The following is an 8920-nucleotide window of genomic DNA, read 5'->3' on the forward strand; positions in this document are numbered from 1 at the left end:
TGATGAGGAGAAATTTCTTTAGTCAGAAAGTAATGAATCTCTGAAATTCATTGGCGAGACAGCTGAGGGCAAATCATTGGGTATACTTAAAGCAGAGGTTGATAGGTACTTGATTAGTCAGGTCATTAAGGTTATGGGGAGAAGGCAGGAGAACGGGATTGAGAGGGATAATAAATCAGCCATGATGGAATGGCGGAGCAGACTTGATGGGCCAAATAGTCTAATTCTGCTGCTATGTCTTATGGTCTTAAATGCTGAAGGTGCCTTCAGAGAATTCACAAAGGCTGTCACCTTCTTCAAACTTCTCTGGGACCTCATCAAAAGAACCAGTCCTGTTGGCCAACTGATTTGCCTCAGCTTCTCTGTGCTGGTTTTTCTATTGCAACTCCCACCTCTGCAGCGCTCTCCCTCCATGCTGCTTCGCCAGCCTGGAAGTGATGCACAAATCTTTAGTCATTTTTGAACTGAGATGAGCCGTTGCCATTCTCCAGTCCTAAGACCTTGCCTTTGGGAAGAGCAGGTGAAGTTGGGAAGCCACAGCACCCTCCACCTGCACCTGGGATGCTCTGTAGCCAGTGAGTTGATCACTGGAGGTACATTTGAGGACACAGCCTCAAAATGGAGGCATGTCTAATTAGAAGAGAGATGAGGAAGATTTTCATTAGCCAGAGAGTGGTGGAATTTATTGCTACAGGCAGCAGCGGAGACCAAGTCTTTATGTACATATAAGCCAAAGGTTGGTAAATTCTTGATTGGTCAGGGCATGAAGGGTTACAGGCTGGAGGGAGACGGGAGATTGGGGCTGAGAGGGAAAATGGATCAGACTCCATGGGCCAAATGCTTCCCTTGCACTGCCACTGCTGCACTTTGGTAGCAGCCTCTTGCTGCCAAACTCCAGGAGAAGTGCTTGTTAAGGTAAGTTCAAGTTTAATTGTTATTCAACCACACCCATGAGAACAGCCAAACAAAACAGCATTCCTCTCGGACCAACGTGCAAAACACAGAACCAACAGTCACACACAACATATAGTACATAGAATTCCGATAGGGAAAAAAGTCACAGAAATACATAGCCCAAGTCCTTGAATGTCTGTGTCATGGCCTATAGATGGATGGTACACTTGGTGTTCCATTGCACTAAGAGCTAAGTATAAGGTGAACTTATCAAGGCTGGAAAGGCAGATACATCAGGGACATTTAAGAGACTCTGAGAAAGGCACATGGATAAAAGAAAAATGGAGGGTTATGTGGGAGAGAAGGGTTAGATCAATCTAAGAATAGGTTAAATGGTTGGCGCAATATCATTGGCCGAAAGAGCCTGTGCTGTTACCATAAGGAGCAGAATGAGTCCACTCTGCCCATCAAGTCTATTCCATCAAAGCTGATTTATTCTCTCTCTCTCAACCCCATTTTCCTGCCTTCTCCCTGTAACCTTTGATGCCCTGACTAATCAAGAACCTATCAACATCCACTTTGAATACTGGATATTCAATGACTTGGCCTCCACAGTTGTCCATGGCAATGAATTCCACAGATTCACTAACCTCTGGCTAAAGGGTGAGGCAGCATGGTAGTGTGATGGTTGGCACGATGTTTTACAGGCCATCTGGGTTCAATTCCCGCCACTGTCTGTAAAGAGTTTATACATTCTACTCATGCCTGTGTGGGTTTCCTCCGGGTGCTCTGGTTTCCTCCCACAGTCCAAAGATGTACCAATTAGTAGGTAATTGATCATTGTAAATTTTCCCATGATTAAGCTAGGGTTAAATGGACGTGTTCCCAGCAGTGCAGCCTGAAGGGCCTATTCTGCAATGTATGTATGTATAAATAAATAAATAAATACATACATACATAAAAATAGTGTTTGGACTAATGACTTCGATGATAGAGTTGATGGCTTTGTGGCCAAATTTGCCGACAATATGAAGATAGGCAGAGGAAGTAGAAAGGCTGCAGAAGGTCTTAAACAGATTAGGAGAGGACCATAAGACCAGAAGACATAGGGGCAGAATTAGGCCATTCAGCCCATTGAGTCTGCTCTGCCATTCCATCATGGCTGATCCCAAATCCTATTCAACCTCATACACCTTCCCTCTCACCATATCCCTTAATGCCCCAAACAATCAGGAATCTATCAACTTCTGCTTTGAATATACCCACGGACTTGGCCTGCACTGCAGTCTGTGGCAGAACATTCCACAGACTCACCAGTCTTTGGCTAAAAAGAATTTCTCCTTACTTCTGTTCTAAAAGGTTGCCCCTCAATTTTGAAGCTGTGCCCTGTAGTTTTAGATACCTTTCCTCATCCTCTCCATATCCACCTTATCTAGTCCTTACAACTTTTAGTAGGTTTCAATGAGATCCCCCCACATTCTTCTAAATTCCAGTGAGTACAGTAGGCAAAGAAGTGGCAGATGGAATACAGTATCAGGAAGTATGTGATCATGCACTTTAGTAGAAGAAATAAAAGTGTAGACTATTTTCTAAATGGAGAGAAAATTCAAAAATCCGTGGTGCAAAGAGACTTGGGAGTCTAGAATATAAAAGCAAGGATGCAATATTGAGACTTTATAAAGCACTGGTGAGGCCTCACTTGGAGTATTGTGAGCAGGTTTGGGCCCCATATCTTCGAAAGGATGTGTTGAAATTGGAGAGGATTCAAATGAGGTTCACGAAAATGATTCCAGGATTGAAGGATTTGTCATATGAGGAGTGTTTGATGGCTCTGGGCCTGTACTCACTGGAATGCAGAAGAATGAGAGGTGACCTCATTGAAACCTATTGAAGTTGAAGAGCCTCAGTGGAGTGGATGTGCCGCTGATGGGGAGTCTGGGACCAGAGGACACAGCCTCAGAATAGAGGAGCATCCTTTTAGAATGGAGATGAAGAGGATTTTTTTCACCAGAGAGTGGTGAATTAATGGAATTTATTGTCACACGTGACTTGTGAGGCCAAGTCATTGGGTATATTTAAGGCAGAGGTTGACTATTCTTGATTAGTCAGGGTGTAAAGGTATATGGGGAGAAGGCGGGGGATTGAGGCTGAGAGGGAACATAGATCAGCAATGATGAAATGGAGGACTAGACTCAATGGGCCAAATAGCCTAATTACATAAGAACATAAGAAATAGGAGCAGGAGTCGGCCATCTGGCCTGTTGAGCCTGCTCCGCCCTTCAATAAGATCAGGCTGATTTGGCCAGGGACTCATTTCCACCTACCTGCCGTTTCCCCATAACCTTTAATTCCCCTACTGTGCAAAAATCTGTCCAACTTTGTCTTAAACATATTTACTGAGGTAGCACCACCGCTTAACTGGGCAGAGAATTCCACAGATTTACCACTACCTGGGAAAAGTAGTTCCTCCTCATCTCCGTTCTAAATCTACTCCCCCAAATCTTGAGACTATGTCCCCTAGTTCTAGTCTCACCTGCCAGTGGAAACAACTTTCCTGCCTCTACCTTATCTATCACTTTCATAACTTTATGTTTCTACAAGATCTCCTCTCACTCTTCTGAATTCCAGTGAGTACAGTCCTGGCGACTCAATTTCTCTTCATTGTCTAACCCCCCTGATCTCTGGGATCTTCCTGGTAAATTTCCTCTGCACAGCCTCCAAAGCCAATATATCCTTCCTCAAGTAAGGAGACCAGAACTACATGCAGTACTCCAGGTGCGGCCTCACCAGCACCCTGTACAGTTGCAACATAACCTCCCTGCTCTTGAATTCAATCCCTCTCGCAATGAAGGCCAACATCCCATCTGCCTTCTTGATAGCCTGCAAAATGCTCCTATATATTATGGCCTCATTAAGGAAACCATGCTGACTTTGGCCTTATCTATCATGCAAAAACACCGAAATCTCATCCTTAACAATTGACTCCAACATCTTCCCAACCACTGAAGTCAGAGCAACTGGCATATAGGTATCTTTCTTCTGTTTACCTTTCTTCTTAAAGAGTGGCGTGAGAGAGATTTGCAATTCTCCAGTTCTCTGGAACCACATCAGAATTCAGTGATTCTTGAAAGAGCATTACTAAATGCCTCCACAGTCTCCTCAGTTACTTCTTTCAGAACCCTGGGGTGTAGTCCACCTGGTCCAGGTGACTTACCTACCTTCAGACCTTTTGGCTTCCATAGTGAAGACTGATGCAAAATACTTAAGTTCGTCTGCCATTTCTTTGTCTCCCGTTATAATGTCCAGCAGTCCGATATCTACTCTCTCCTTTCCTTTACTCTTTATTTACTGTATCTGAAAAAAACTTTTGTTATCTTCTTTGATATTATTGGCTAGCTTACTTTTATATTTCATTGTTCTCTCCTTATGTTTTTTGTTGCCTTCTGTTGGTTTTTGAAAGCTTTCTAGTCTTCTAAATTCCCACTAATATTTGCCCCTTCTTTTGCTTTTCTGTTGGTTTTGACTTCCCTTGATACCCACGGTTGCCTCATTCTCCCTTTAGAATATTTCTTCTTTTAGATGTATCTATCCTGTGCCTTCCAAATTGCTCCCAGAAACTCCAGCTATTTCTGTTCTGCCATCATCCCTACTCAACTTCCCTTCTAATCAACTTTGGCCAGCTCCTCTCTCATGCATCTGTAGTCCCTTTCCGTCACTGCAGCACTGATATATCTGACATTATCTTCTCCCTCATACAGCAGAGTGAATTCTATCATATTATGATTTCTGTCTCCCAAGGGTTCCTTTACCTTGAGCTCCCTAATCAAAACTGGTTAATTACTCAACACCTAATCCAGAATTACCTTTCCCCTAGTGGGCTCAATCACAAGCTGCTCTAAAAAGCCATCTCATAGGCATTCTACAAATTCCCTCTTTTGGGATCCAGCACCAACCTAATTTTCCCAACCTACCATCCTATTAAAATCCCCCAACCCTATCATAAAATTGCCCTTATTACGTGCCTTTTCTATTTCCCATTGAAATTTATATCCCATATCCCCGCTACTGTTCGGGGGCATGTATATAATTCCCATCAATATGCTTTGACCCTTGTCGTTTCTTAACTCTACCCATAAAGATGCAACGTTTTCTGGTCCTGTGTCACCTTTTCCTATGGATTTGATTTCACTTTTTACCATTTTCTCCGTCCTCCTAACTATGGAGTTTTCTATCACTTTTGCTCTGCCTGGCTTTACCCTTCCCTGCTGAGCCTCAGGGCCAGCCACGGTGCCGCTGGCCTGGATGCTGTTGCTGCACTCTGACAGGCCATCTCCCCTCAGCAGTATCCAAAGGAGTATCCTTGTGGCTGAGGGGGCAAGGTACTCTCCACTGAATTCTTACTCCCCTTACTTCCCTGGTGGTCACCCATCTACTATCACGGGACAGAGGGTCCAGTGAGATGGAGGAAATGAGCGAAATACATGTTAGTAGGGAAGTGGTGTTAGGTAAATTGAAGGGATTGAAGGCAGATAAATCCCCAGGGCCAGATGGTCTGCATCCCAGAGTGCTTAAGGAAGTGGCCCAAGAAATAATGGATGCATTAGTGATAATTTTTCAAAACTCGTTAGATTCTGGACTAGTTCCTGAGGATTGGAGGGTGGCCAATGTAACCCCACTTTTTAAAAAAGGAGGGAGAGAGAAACCGGGGAATTATAGGCCGGTTAGCCTAACGTCGGTGGTGGGGAAACTGCTGGAGTCAGTTATCAAGGATGTGATAACAGCACATTTGGAAAGCGGTGAAATGATCGGACGAAGTCAGCATGGATTTGTGAAAGGAAAATCATGTCTGACGAATCTCATAGAATTTTTTGAGGATGTAACTAGTAGAGTGGATAGGGGAGAACCAGTGGATGTGGTATATTTGGATTTTCAAAAGGCTTTTGACAAGGTCCCGCACAGGAGATTAGTGTGCAAACTTAAAGCACACGGTATTGGGGGTAAGGTATTGGTGTGGGTGGAGAATTGGTTAGCAGACAGGAAGCAAAGAGTGGGAATAAACGGGACCTTTTCAGAATGGAGGCGGTGACTAGTGGGGTACCGCAAAGCTCAGTGCTGGAACCCCAGTTGTTTACAATATATATTAATGACTTGGATGAGGGAATTAAATGCAGCATCTCCAAGTTTGCAGATGACACGAAGCTGGGTGGCAGTGTTAGCAGTGAGGAGGATGCTAAGAGGATGCAGGGTGACTTGGATAGGTTGGGTGAGTGGGCAAATTCATGGCAGATGCAATTTAATGTGGATAAATGTGAAGTTATCCACTTTGGTGGCAAAAATAGGAAAACAGATTATTATCTGAATGGTGGCCGATTAGGAAAAGGGGAGGTGCAACGAGACCTGGGTGTCATTATACACCAGTCATTGAAAGTGGGCATGCAGGTACAGCAGGCGGTGAAAAAGACGAATGGTATGCTGGCATTTATAGTGAGAGGATTCGAGTACAGGAGCAGGGAAGTACTACTGCAGTTGTACAAGGCCTTGGTGAGACCATACCTGGAGTATTGTGTGCAGTTTTGGTCTCCTAATCTGAGGAAAGACATCCTTGCCTTAGAGGGAGTACAAAGAAGGTTCACCAGATTGATTCCTGGGATGGCAGGACTTTCATATGAAGAAAGACTGGATGAACTGGGCTTGTACTTGTTGGCATTTAGAAGATTGAGGGGGGATCTGATTGAAACGTATAAGATCCTGAAGGGATTGGACAGGCTAGATGCAGGAAGATTGTTCCCGATGTTGGGGAAGTCCAGAACGAGGGGCCACAGTTTGAGGATAGGGGGGAAGCCTTTTAGGACCGAGATTAGGAAAAACTTCTTCACACAGAGAGTGGTGAATCTGTGGAATTCTCTGCCACAGGAAACAGTTGAGGCCAGTTCATTGGCTATATTTAAGAGGGAGTTAGATATGGCCCTTGTGGCTACGGGGATCAGGGGGTATGGAGGGAAGGCTGGGGCGGGGTCCTGAGTTGGATGATCAGCCATGATCATAATAAATGGCGGTGCAGGCTCAAAGGGCTGAATGGCCTACTCCTGCACCTATTTTCTATGTTTTTATGTTTCTATCTGAAACCTGCACTTGGGTTATGACCACCTCAGTGAAAGTCTCATCTACGAAATATTCAGCCTCCTGGATAGTCCAGAGTACATCCAATTCCAGATCCAGTTCCTTGACCTTGGCAGTTCGGAGATGAAGTTGGGTGCACTTCCTGCAGATGTAGTCAACAGAGAGGCTGTTATGTACCCCGAAATCCCACATCTCACAGGAGAAGCGTTCTTTTGCCTGAACTACCATCTCACCTATACTTGTTATACCTCTAACTTCTCAAACGTAAGTCTCGTCTATGTTGTTTGTTGTATGTTCTATACTCACCCCAGATGGACTATTCAGGTGCATGGGGAGCGGATGGTCACTTCTGTGGCTGCAGTGAGAGTCCCAGATCATGTGTTGCTTCCCTGGTGCCAGGGTCAAGGATGTCTCAAAGCAATGATGGAACATTCTGGATGGGTGTGTGAACAATCTGCAGTCATTATGAACATTAAAAAATCTGACCATTAAACTTCTATAGATGTGTGATGATGAATTTTTGACCCCGGTCAGAAATAGAGGGGTTATTGTGGGGAACAGGGAACTGGCAGTCTATCATATTCATACCATAATACTCCAAGTGTGGCCTTCCCTGTCTTTTCCAAGATTGTTGCCTTGTCATGGTGGACTTCCTGAGATTCTGAGAGTGATGCTTCTTCTGGATCTCAGCTCCTGGTAGGATCACCCATGGCAGTAAGGTCAAGGGGGACATTCCAGACAAAAAGCGACCCAATCAAGACCTCAGTGCTGAAGCTGGTGGAAGATGATGGCGTGTCACAACAGCAGTGAAGGCAAAGGAAGATCACAGCAGTGAAGCACCCCCTGCCCAGTCCATGCCACTGGACCCTGACCCCGACCTGTCAAGGACCATGTGGTGGCTGCCTTCCCATGTTAAAACAAAGTCACACGCAGGCATTCTCCATTAAAGAAATCTACCCTAATGTCTTCGATTAAGTCCCGTGACAAATAGCAAGAGGCGAAGGGGCAGGAGGTCTGGAAGCCCTTTAGAGTATGTGGCCAAACAAGAGAAAATCTGCAGATGTTGGAAATCCAAGCAACACACACAAACTAACAGGAATTCTGCAGATGCTGGAAATTCAAGCAACACACATCAAAGTTGCTGATGAACGCAGCAGGCCAGGCAGCATCTCTAGGAAGAGGTGCAGTCGACGTTTCAGGCCGAGACCCTTCGTCAGGACTAACTGAAGGAAAAGTTAGTAAGAGATTTGAAAGTGGGAGGGGGAGGGGGAGATCCAAAATGATAGGAGAAGACAGGAGGGGGAGGGATAGAGCCAAGAGTTGGACAGGTGATTGGCAAAAGGGGATACGAGAGGATCATGGGACAGGAGGCCCAGGAAGAAAGATGGCGGGGGGGGAACCCAGAGGATGGGCAAGGGGTATATTCAGAGGGACAGAGGAAGAAAAGGGAGAGTGAGAGAAAGAATGTGTGTATAAAAATAAATAACGGATGGGGTACGAGGGGGAGGTGGGGTATTAGCGGAAGTTAGAGAAGTCGATGTTCATGCCATCAGGTTGGAGGCTACCCAGACAGAATATAAGGTGTTGTTCCTCCAACCTGAGTGTGGCTTCATCTTTACAGTAGAGGGGGCCGTGGATAGACATGTCAGAATGGGAATGGGATGTGGAATTAAAATGTGTGGCCACTGGGGAGATCCTGCTTTCTCTGGCGGACAGAGCGTAGGTGTTCAGCAAAGCAGTCTCCCAGTCTGCGTCGGGTCTCGCCAATATATAGAGGGCCACCTTATATTTATAAGGAACAACACCTTATATTCCGTCTTCAGAACGACTGAAAAGTTTCAGCCTGAAATGTCAACTATACTTTTTGCCATAGATACTACCTGTCCTGCTGAGTTACTCCAGCATT

This window comes from Mobula hypostoma, chromosome 7 (genome assembly GCF_963921235.1).
Source record: "Mobula hypostoma chromosome 7, sMobHyp1.1, whole genome shotgun sequence".
Lineage (NCBI taxonomy): Eukaryota > Metazoa > Chordata > Chondrichthyes > Myliobatiformes > Myliobatidae > Mobula > Mobula hypostoma.